Source organism: Nymphalis io, chromosome 13, assembly GCF_905147045.1.
Source record: "Nymphalis io chromosome 13, ilAglIoxx1.1, whole genome shotgun sequence".
NCBI lineage: Eukaryota > Metazoa > Arthropoda > Insecta > Lepidoptera > Nymphalidae > Nymphalis > Nymphalis io.
In genome coordinates this window covers 1,499,375-1,511,460 of record NC_065900.1, presented here as the reverse complement: position 1 = coordinate 1,511,460, position 12,086 = coordinate 1,499,375, and the positions used below count along the sequence as shown (strand labels likewise).

The window sequence follows — 12,086 nt, the reverse complement described above, 5'->3', positions numbered from 1 at the left end:
TAATCATAAAAGACTGCTTTATTCTACTCGTATATGAATAATTACCAAATTCAACCCCACATAAATGGGATAAATGCAAGCGAATAATTTAGTACAAAATCTCCAAAGTTCTATTTTTATTTCAAAAATAGAATAACAATACAAAATACAGTAGCAAAAAATCGACAAACCACGTACATATATATAAACTAAGATAACATCTTCCCGTTAAGGTGTTGGTATAATCCATATAGATTGCCTGTTTTTGTTAACGACGTGCGAATCACTCCCAATACACTCGTTCTTACCTATGAGTCAGTTCTATCTTATTTATACTCTAAGGATTTATTCACAGAACTAAACTTACATTAGAAATACTTTAAGTTTAGTATGACAGCGGTAACATCAATGTTTATTAAAATTTCAAGTTCGCAATTGTGTGCAACTAATGTCCATAATGTAACATTGCATTAAGTCAAATTGTTGTTACTTATACTGCGTAGCTTGCTCCTTAATTTATAATTTTAAAATTGGTATTATTATTTGTCATTCTGCTATTTTTTAAAAATTAATAATCAATCGTATAGGTACTGCTAATAATTTTATGTTAAATAAATCTTATGTACATATTGTTGTTTGTTATCGCTCGACTTTATCTACTTTTTATATATAATTAACCTTAATAAAACTAAAGCGAAGATTGGTGGTTGCTTGTAACTTTTGTATTACAAATTATGATGATTCATCTCGTGCTCAGCGGAAATGGAAAAAACCGTGGAAACCTGCATGTGTTGGGTGAAATTATGTTATACGTGTTACCAACAATAGGCATTAAGCAGCTTGAAACCTTCTCTTCAAGAGCAGAGGAGACCTTTGCCCATTCTAGACCTGCCACTTCTAGTATTAATGCAGGCACTACTGTTAACATACCACTTCCACAATATCCATTGTTCTTTGCTTATCAGTTCTATAAGCAAGTATTGTGACCATATTATATACTCAGTTTTTTTTTGTGTTTTAATACTGAAAGAATTAACAGAAATAATTATTTAAAGTATTTAATATTTTTAGATGTTTCGACATGTCAACTTAAATTTTAATATGTCATACACACACTTATATAAATCACAAAAGAATAACGATACTGTCAGAAATCATCTATTCGTCGCATATGAGGTGCGCGGGCTAACTTGAATTTGACTGTTGATCCAAGATGGCCGCTCCACTACCATCGACCCGACACTTCACTAGAGGTCTGTCAAAACCACTTGACACTCTTTTCCGACAAAGGTAACTAAACAAGTTGACGCACCATAATTCCGGGTTTCCTAATATTTGGTCATCCTACAGAACGTAACTCACAAGTAATATCTGTGGCGGCATTTATCAAGTTTGACATGTTTCTATTGTACATAACCTTTTCACGATCTATTTACTACAATATTTACTTGAGATAAGGTTGTTATTAGTTTGAGCTTTGATTTTAGTGTTGATAATTTCAACAACGAAAGATGGTAAACGAATATCGGATCAATGAAATAAATGAAAAAATATTTACAACGCACCCACTGTAAACATGTAAACAAGAGATTAACAAATCGCGAGTTTAACGTTCCACCAACTGCACTCCAAAATTGCTTGAATAGGAAATGTAAGTTATACTCGTCCAACCATTTATTTACCGTTTGACAATAAACACCTAAGTAGTTCCGTAATTATTAACGTGCAACTGTGGACGAAAAGATACAATATTTCATACTCTGTTTTCTGTAAGCGACGATATTTATTAAAGTTTATTTTTCAATAAAAAAATATAAAAGTTCAAATTAAATATTTTATTTTTATTTACATAAGTATATTATATCGTTGGACTGATATATATATATATATATATATATATATATATATATATATATATATATATATATATATATATATATATATATATATATATATATATATATATATATATATATCAGTCCAACGATATCTTTTTTTTATTATTTCGATGATACTCACAGCTTCAGGTACAAAGCTTAAGGGGACCAATTAAAAGTCATTCTTCAATAAAGTCGATTTTTATATATAATCGAATCGGTATCCCATTAGGACAACACTAATTGATTAGTACTCGAGCTGGAAAAAGTAAAAAGGTTGGACGGAATATGAGTTTAATACCTTTTTTAATTTTTTTGTTATAATAAAAAATATATAATCTAAGATCTTGTAATAGTCATAATAGAAAATACAACCACATTGATCTGTTTAAAAATAGTTTAAGTAAATTTTATAATCTTGTGAAAAATACTTATTAGTAATTAACCATAACCATATTTACGTTAAAATTTTACTTTGTCATAAATAGTTATATTTTATGTAACATCAAAATTAGTCCACTTCCCTGTTAAAACAGTAGTGGAAACTTAACTGGCATAAGTGTTAAAATATGATTATTATATTAAGTTGTAATATACGATATGCTGTATGTTTCCCTAATAAATAAATAAAAAAAAAAAAAAAAAATATTAAGATGAAACGTAATTTTAATAATAATATCAGCATTATTTATAAGATGAACAGCTTAGCATCTGCTCGGAATAGATTTCTACTCAGTATGAGACTATATAGGTAACTCACACTGGCCTAGTGCGGGTTAAAGGCAGCAGACGTCCTAACTTAAACTTCACACATTTCCTAGAACTCTCAGACATGCAGGTTTCGCGACATTTTCCTTCAAGATTAAAGTTGGCGAAAAACTACAATAGATATGAACAAGACAAGACAGAGACAATTCAAGACAGAAGTAGGTTCCGTAAGATCAAAAACTATAGCGGATTCGTAAGTCTTTTAATATTTCATATCTATAATTAAAATTAAATATTTCAATGAATCATTATAAAAATATGTATAATATAATAAAGGATTTTTGTCACAAAATGAAATTCACACGCAAAGCTGCTGTTTCAGGTGGTTATTTGTATTGTATTGTATTTGTAAAAATTACTAGTTTCTAAGATAGAAGAGGTTAGCTTTGGTGTTATGATGATATTATCTGTATCATAGACAATGTATAACAGTTCATGACGATCGATTGAAAAGTTAAGACGTAAAATTGTAACAAATAATCAAACTCACTTTTGCAATTGTAATATCAGTAATAATTTTAACAATAAACTTTGTGAGTGAAAGAAATTAAGGCGTTTCATCCTGGTTTTTTTCTTCTCATTGTTACACCGAAAATTGCTATAAAATTACGAGGCTTTAACAACAATGGGACAAAGTATATATTATAGATTTAAATATATTCAAATTATCTTCTTTCCTTTTATCAATCTCTCGGTTGCAAAAAACAAAACTTAATAATAAATATATGTAGATTTTCTGTTTGTGTCTGCACACTCGTTACGCAGACATAAGATGAAATAATAAAAATTCGAATATTTTGTTGTGATAAATTTTATTGTATCATATTTATTTTATCACCGCCACCAACTTAACAGCAGCCTCATAAATGTTTATTGTGTGTGTGGATTGCTTTAAGCATATACTTTTGTTACGGATACAGCTTTACATTTTAATAAATCAAAATATAATAATTGCATTGATGATGCCGATGATCACCAACAGCGCAAAAGATATAGTCTACAAGTATGTTTGCAAACATAGCTGAGCTATCTTATTCTAATCAAACTCTTATAATCCTACGGGAAAGCATACGACCAGAAAATATTTAAGAGGAGGACCAACAGCTTCACGTACTTTCCGACGCACGGGGATTGTGAACATTACCAATTTTAAAACGATTGAGGATTTTTGGCGGAAAGTTATTGTTTATGCAGCAGACATACAAGCAGACGATTTGTGCAGAAGCATATTTGTTATGAGCTTCTAAAATAATTATAAAAGGAATAATCTAATAGACTCAGAAATAATTCCGTGAAATGTCTTCATTGATTTCGGTTCTATGGAATAGCTGCGGGTCGGAGACTCTTTCGAAAGGTAATATATGAAACGATGACGTGAATACATTTGAAGTTTCATACCAGATACTGGATTTGACGTCACGATTTTAGGATAATTTATGATACTTAAATACATTCTAGTATTTAACACATATAATAAATGTGTAACAAAAGTTTGTACGTTTCGATGTTTAATACCGCTGAATAGATTTGGTTGAAATTCGCATTGGTCATAGTTCATACTCTGTCGTAATACATAGGCTACCAAATAGCCGCTTCTGTTGAAAACTAACCTTCCGATTTTGTCGTCATTCTAACCGGCATAGTATAACTATTAGAAAGTTTTCAAATTAGTTGATTATTTTATTTAATATTAATAAATAATTTTGTAATTTCATGTTTTAACCACCAACCAACTTGAAATCACAAGGAAAGTTACATATACGCAATAGATACAAATATTTAGTCTGGTTGCTGAGATAATGCGTTCCTAACAACTGATGGAATGGACTATAGACTTTTGAAGTCAATATACAATAAAAATATTGCTATCGGACTAATGAATAATATGAATCAAACTATCATTATGTCGAATTACGATAAAGGTTATGTCATTTTGTGCAGTATTTAATCAAATCTTCAAATCCAGTATGGATTAAAAATATATATATTAGAAAGGACTTATGACTTTTTATTTTTGTAGCATATCACTAGTCACGTTATAACTGTTTAAGGAACATATTGTTTTGATCATAATACCGTTCTTCGTACAGACAAAAGACTAATGATAGACATTGCAAGTTTGTCGTTTTCAATATTTACAACATTAACAACAACCGACACTTGCGTTTGTCTTATATATACAATAAACGAATGTTAAACCATTTGAAACTAAACCTTATTTCAATACGCATACAATCCAAGAGATTCGCAATCGAATTAGAGGCGACACTGTAATACAAAGTTTTTCAACACTCAGCTAAGGAATTTTCAGCCTTCCATCCTTGAGAATAAAGGTAAAAGAATGGAAAATAATCATTTCATTTCTGTCGTTCACGTTCTGTCAGACCGTTTAAATGGTACAAATTGCCATTGAAAACGTCATCACGTTTTATGACAAGCAAATGAAAACTATTCTGTATTTTGGTGTAGATTAAAATTATATTGAACATAATATTATATGTATCATTATTAACTATTTTATTGCAAATAGACCAAGCAATTGTACAAAATTTGTTAGCAAAAATTTACTTATTTAGCTCTTAAAAACTAAGAAACATTATTCAAATGAAAGAAGATAAATATATGCCCTTTGTGTAATTGGAAAGACCTACAAAGGCTGATCTGGAAACACGAACCAGTTATTCCACCGACTAAAGCAAAATTGTGTTATTTTTAATGTTATTGCTGTGCTCTTTTTAATAGTAAATAAGCAAGTTTAATTACATTACAGGCGAAATCCCACGGTTCAGGTATTAATTTGTAGCAAATGGCTTATATTCTTATCATGCAAGCGTCTTTTCGCTTAGTTTATTAACCAATTATTACATTGTGAGTCGAATTTATCGCCCTTATCATTAAAAACTTATCATTAAAATTAACAACTAAAACAGGTAATCATATAAGGTGTTACGTCTTTCAAGGTGTTAACAATATAAATATATTATGTTCATGATATTAAATTTTATATACTTTATTGTACGTAATACAGAAAATGCGTAGAAGTATGAAAGAAACATGAAAAAAATTGTTAGACAACGTACAGATTTATGTCTAAATAGCTATTACTTCCATACAATTAAATCTGAGAACTAAGAGATATTAAAAACATAATTTGAGTAGGTAGTGTCATGAAATGGTGGTAGGGCTTTGTGCAAGCTCGTCTGGGTAGGTACCACCCACTCATCAGATATTCTATCGCAAAACAACAGTATTTGGTATTGTTGTGTTCTGGTTTGAAGGGTGAATGAGCCAGTGTAATTACAGGCACAAGAGACATAACATCTTAGTTCCCAAAGTTGGTTGCGCATTGGCGATGCAAGCGATGGTTAACATTTCGTACAATGGCAATGGGCGTTGGTGACCACTTACCATCAAGTGGCCCATATGCTCGTCCGGCCTACCTATACTATAAAAAAAACTTACATAAAACACACTAGTACATATATAAAAAAGAATATAAACTTATAATGTAAAACTATAAACACTAAACTCCCACGTGTGAAAGTTTCGAAGATTTCTTCAACCAAAGTTTGAAAATAAATTATTTATGATTATCAAACAGTACAATATCACAAATCACATAAATACTTTCGTTGTTAGTTTATATATATTTATTTATAACTTGAAATATCATCCTTCTATTTTAAATATCTCTTCAGTAATAACATCGGATGAACAATCTAGAAGCGTTTCAATTTTTCGTATTACCTTTATAAATATTTTGTGTTAGTTACGTATTGTTCGAATTTTTTTTTTATTGAATTGTTTGTAAACACGTTTAGAATTCTAAATGGACGTTATTGTTGACTGTTGTGTATATTTTTTGTAACCGTTAAACAATTTTGTGGCCTGGTGCTGTGGCCAATATTAACACCCTTATTTTTGGTAATCAAAATAAAAACAATTAACAGACGTTGGTCGCTTTATATACAGGTGGGTTGTTGGTATTAGTAATGTAATACCAATATTACGTGAAACGGCATGTGTTGATCTTATGCAATATTAGCAAAAAAAATATATTAATCTTTTATATGATTTGGCAAATGTCAAAATCTGGTTCTTATTTTATTAAAAATGTACTTTGGCTCTTCTTCTTTAGTACTAGCTTACAGATATAATATTGAGATAAGCCATATTTTTTATGTACCTACTAATGAAAGATTAATATTTTATATTATAAAATCCGATAGACACTAACATTTACTGACAATAACCTTTTTCTCTTACATTTATATAGAAGTCATACTACATTGTAATACGAGTTTATACAGATAAAAAATATAGACAAACAATTAAGGCTGAATTAATAACCTCTTTCTTTTTTAATTTAATCAATCAAAAAACTTTTTATCTATCCATGACAATTTTGATCGTGAGAAATTTACTATACCCACAAAATCAAATCGAATATTATTTTACTTTTACTACAGATAAGAAAGATATTATAGAAATGAATCATTAAATTCTTTAGAATCTGACACAAACCCGTTTCTAATTCATGTCCAAATCTAAAGCGAAGTAGCTGTTCTCAATAAAACAGTAATAGTTCGAATAAACGGGTCAATATATCAAAATACGCACAAAGAAACTTATAACAAGACCCGATTGTTTCCACAGTAGTCTTATAACTTTCACCTATCGGAAGTTATTGGTGAGTTTCTGTTAAATCTCAAACAATAATTTGACATTTTCCATCTACACTCACTTGATCATAACTCTCGGGGCAATAAAGTTGCTCTTGAAGAATAACTGTAATAAAATTTATTACCGTTGTATCGTAAAAGCCAATTTTTATGTAATTTTAAGTACAAGAACTTCTTTATTTTACGACTTGCCTCGTGACAGAATTTAAGTTACGCCATCGATTGGGATCGCATGATAAGTTATACTTTGTAATTCTTAGTTTTGTAATGTTAGTATCCTGATGGTAGATTGTGAGGCACCAATATATTGTTGTTGCTATTTAAAACTAATGACGACTTTTGCTCTGGACACTATAAGGAAACGTTGTTTCAATTAAGTTTTACTAATAAAAATGTAATATTTACAAAGTGGGTAGAAATACAAATGGGCCACTTGATCCTAAATGGAAATGATGTTATAAATTTTAACCATAATTTACATTGCCGATGTGCCAAATATATTATTCCTTTGTACCTGTAATTACACTGGCTCACCCACCCTAACTGGACAACTAAAATACTTAGTACTGTTTTTTGGTGATAGAATATACGATGAGTAAATGCCACCTCATGGTGGGTACATATAACCTACTCAGATTATATGGACTTGCCCAACCACCACTGGTAGTAGGGCTTTGTGCAAGCTCGTCTGGGTAGGTACCACCCACTCATCAGATATTCTACCGCAAAACAGCAAAACTTGATATTGTTGTGTTCCGGTTTGAAGGGTGAGTGAGCCAGTATAATTACAGGAACAAGGGACTTAAAATCTTAGTTCCCAAGGTTGGTGGCGCATTGGCTATAAGCGATGGTTGACATTTCTTACAATTCCAATGTCTAAGGGCGTTTGGTGACCACTTACCATCAGGCTTGGACGAGCATATGGGCATATGCTCGTCCAAGGTGGACGAGCATATGGGCCTATTCTGTAAAAAAAAAAACCAACTAGGTATATCGCTCTTATTTCATTTTAAAACTTTCTAATATTATTTAATAGTAATAATATGTAGAAAGAATTTTATAACAAAAAAATAAAGTTGAGTGTAACAAAGAGAAACCAATCGCCATTAATATTAATGAGCATTACAAGTCGTTAGCGTCTTTAACTAAGAATCCCATCTTCCAGCGGGATAACCAAGTATTATTATAGTAAAATATTTATAAGTTTCGGTAGATCTTTATCACAGTATATATATTACAAAGTGAGAAGATTAATTAAATACTTTGTTTAATTATTTTCTATTCATACATACCCGTACTAAGGGAAATTGAAATCTATATAAACACCATAATATAAGCCATTTTTTCTCTTAACCGGTTAAGTTTATTATTACGGTTATTATTATCTTTCGATGCTTCTTGTAATGTTTTTAAATAGTTTATATGTGTTCTTTGAACAAAACAGAGAATAATATAATGATTTTTTTTTCTAAAAAAGGGTCTTTCTTATTTTAACTAACATTATAAAAGCGAAAGTAGGTTTGTCTGTCTGTTACACTTTAAGAACATAGGTTACCTGACAAGTGCCTCGTTTATCACAAGCGGGCAAAGCTGTAGGAACAAGTCTATAATATTCCCAAAATATTTGTTTCCACCACAAACCTGCATTATAGCGGTGCTGTAGAATAAATGCAAAACATGCGAGAAGACAGGATGCCTTTGCTCAACAGCTGGTCATTTACAGGCTGTTACTAACTTACTTTTCATGACCCTATAACCAATTATATATATAATATTACAAATATTCTATCTTTCGATCCTTAAATAACAATTTGAATAATTGGTGGTATGTATTTATATTCAATCAATTTCAAACTGATTACTTTCTGAACTCTAAGTCTGGCATGTTCTATGGCAATGGAACCGACACCTCGCTCGTACAATGCGACTCAAAGGAGACGGGACCGTCTAAACTCTGCGAACTATAAAGCGCTCGCTTTACGATGCAAACGCCATAGTGTTTTGTTGTATGGACTAAATGGAAGACGGACGAGTTTCCGTCTGTAGATATATTCTATGAACTATATTCTGACAATATAGTTCATAGAATATATCTACGGACATTGTGACTCTTTCCCTTTTTTTTGTATTAACAATTGGTCACCGCTCCCGAGGTCCTGGATTTGATGGTCTCTGGGTTGGACCATTAAAGGGTTTTTCTGTCTAAATTGGCAGTGTGCACTACCGTGCCTAAAAACACGTTAAGCTGTTGGTCTTGTGCCTGAACCTCTCGATCGTGTCGGATATGCTGTCCTTTTGGATAATGAGAGCAAAGAAATAGAGAGTGTATCTGTGTTTACGCGCATATTAGGACACTATAATATGTCCCGCGCAATTGGCTAGTCTCCGCCTCGGTCAAATCGGTTCGGAGGACATTATAATTTGTAAGTATTATGAAGTGTGTAATATATATAAATCATTAAATATGTCTTCAATGCTCCGCTGATCACTGGATCTTCTGTTAGATTTTCCGAATCTATAATAACCTACTCAAGAACTGCGTTGAGTTTGTAAGAACCACACGCTTAATTTACCGCGAACACAAACGCTTTAAATTTCTCTGTTCATTGAAATGACATACTTGTTAACAGTTTATTGTCTATTATCCACCAAGTTACTTTAATTCAAGTTGCTAGATATATATATCGCAGAATTTAACGGGATCATACTTGCTTCTCAAGAACTAGATATATATATAAACCACACCAGCCAGCCAGAGATATACATATATAAGTAAAATAATGCAGCAGTGTTGCGCTGCTTCTTTTTATCTGCGAGTTTATATTGTTAGGAAAAATAAGAATCGATTTTTTTATTGATCTAGCTTTTTTATAGAATAGGAAGGCGGACGAGCATATGGGTTACCTGATGGTAATAATAATAATAATATCCTGGGACATTTTTCACACACGGCCATCTAATCCCAAATTAAGCTTGTACAAAGCTTGTGCTATGGAAACCAGACAACTGATATACTACATATACTACTTTTCTTTTGTAAATACATACTTATATAGATAATTACAACCAGACTCAGGACAAACAGACATGTTCATGCACACAAATGTCTGTCCTGGGTGGGAATCGAACCCACAATCTTCGGCGTGAAAAGGCAAGTATCTACCAACCACGCCAACCGGTTCAGAAAGTAAGTAAAGAAGAAGAAGGTAAGTGGTCACCAACGCCTATAGACATTGGCATTGTAAGAAATGTTAACCATCACTTATATCACCAATGTGCCACCAACCTTGGGAACAAAGATATTATGTCCCTTATGCTTGTAATTACACTGGATCACTCACCCTTCAAACCGGAATACCAAGTACTGCTGTTATGCGGTGGAATATCTAATGAGTGAGTGGTACCTACCCAGACGAGCTTGCACAAAGCTCTACCACAAGTAAAGTAGTAGTAGTAGCAGAAGCTGTGTGATGATTGTCGCCTTTGATGGGATGATACTATTCTTGATGGTATTTGTTCAGCCTGTAATAAGGTCATCTTATTGATCGTGATTTGATTAAGATTCATATCTCGACTTCTATTATTAATAAGAAACTAGTATATCATTTGCCGTTTCTCTCCGATTGGACCATACATGAAATTTTGCAATTGCAGTTCCTGCATACTGAAATTGACCACACCACTACGTAGCTTGCAACGACAATGTAAGTGATTGCAGGATGTGGCTTTCAGCTCTTACAAACTCCCATTGATATCCTGGAACAGCATCAATGAATGTAAGCTCTTAATGTATAATGGGTTATTGGCTGTATATATAAGTACGAGTATTGAATTTAGAATTTGATTTGCATCTATTAAAACAAAATTGAAAACTTAACCAGTTTTCTTATGCTCACCCAAAATTTTACTTTTGGCAGATTGGAACATTTACCTAAAAAAATTGTAACACAGTAAATAATCATGCTGTTAATGAATTTGAAATCTAATAAACAGTCTATTCTGTAATATTAATTCAATTAAATGTAACATTATCAATATTGCTATCAGAATCAATAACGTTGAAAACATTCACACCTTCATTTCGAAATTCGAATTCGTCACATTCATGCGATACATCCAACGTTAAATTGACCCGTATCTATTTCAGTTTCAGATCACATTGACGTTTAACGTGACATCGGTATTCGTTCAATCAGAAAACGTTCGTTCAATAAACGGATTGAATGAAAGACAAATACAATGAGTCAGCGTTTTGGTCACAGAGCAATTTAAATACAGAAACAAATATTGGACAATATAATTTTGTTTGCAATGAGATTTTACTATTATGACTCCCAAGAGAGTTTTGTTTTTTTTTTCTTTTAATTTACTGTATTTTTTATTTCATTTTTATATTTACTTATAGTATATAGTAGTATAGTAACAGCCTGTTAATGTCCCACTGCTGGGCTAAGGCCTCCTCTCCCTTTTGAGGAGAAGGTTTGGAGCTTATTCCACCACGCTGCTCCAATGCGGGTTGGTAGAATACACATGTGGCAGAATTTCAATGAAATTAGACACATGCAGGTTTCCTCACGATGTTTTCCTTCACCGTTAAGCACGAGATGAATTATAAACACAAATTAAGCACATGAAAATTCAGTGGTGCTTGCCCGGGTTTGAACCCACGATCATCGGTTAAGATTCACGCGTTCTTACCACTAGGCCATCTCGGCTATTTACTTAGGTTTAATGAAAATATCTTTTAATTAGTCTGAATTGTATCTATAAGGTTGATAAG

General features: G+C 31.8%; 1 long non-coding RNA gene across 1 annotated transcript; it reads right to left on the bottom strand.

Moving 5' to 3' along the window:
- Positions 1 to 867: 867 nt before the first annotated feature.
- On the bottom strand, positions 868 to 3,377 carry LOC126773091 (uncharacterized). The gene is made up of 4 exons (XR_007669713.1): positions 3,115 to 3,377; positions 1,999 to 2,115; positions 1,545 to 1,708; positions 868 to 1,002 (listed from the first exon to the last, which is right to left on the bottom strand). It is a non-coding gene; the product is annotated as an uncharacterized LOC126773091 (long non-coding RNA).
- Positions 3,378 to 12,086: the final 8,709 nt, after the last annotated feature.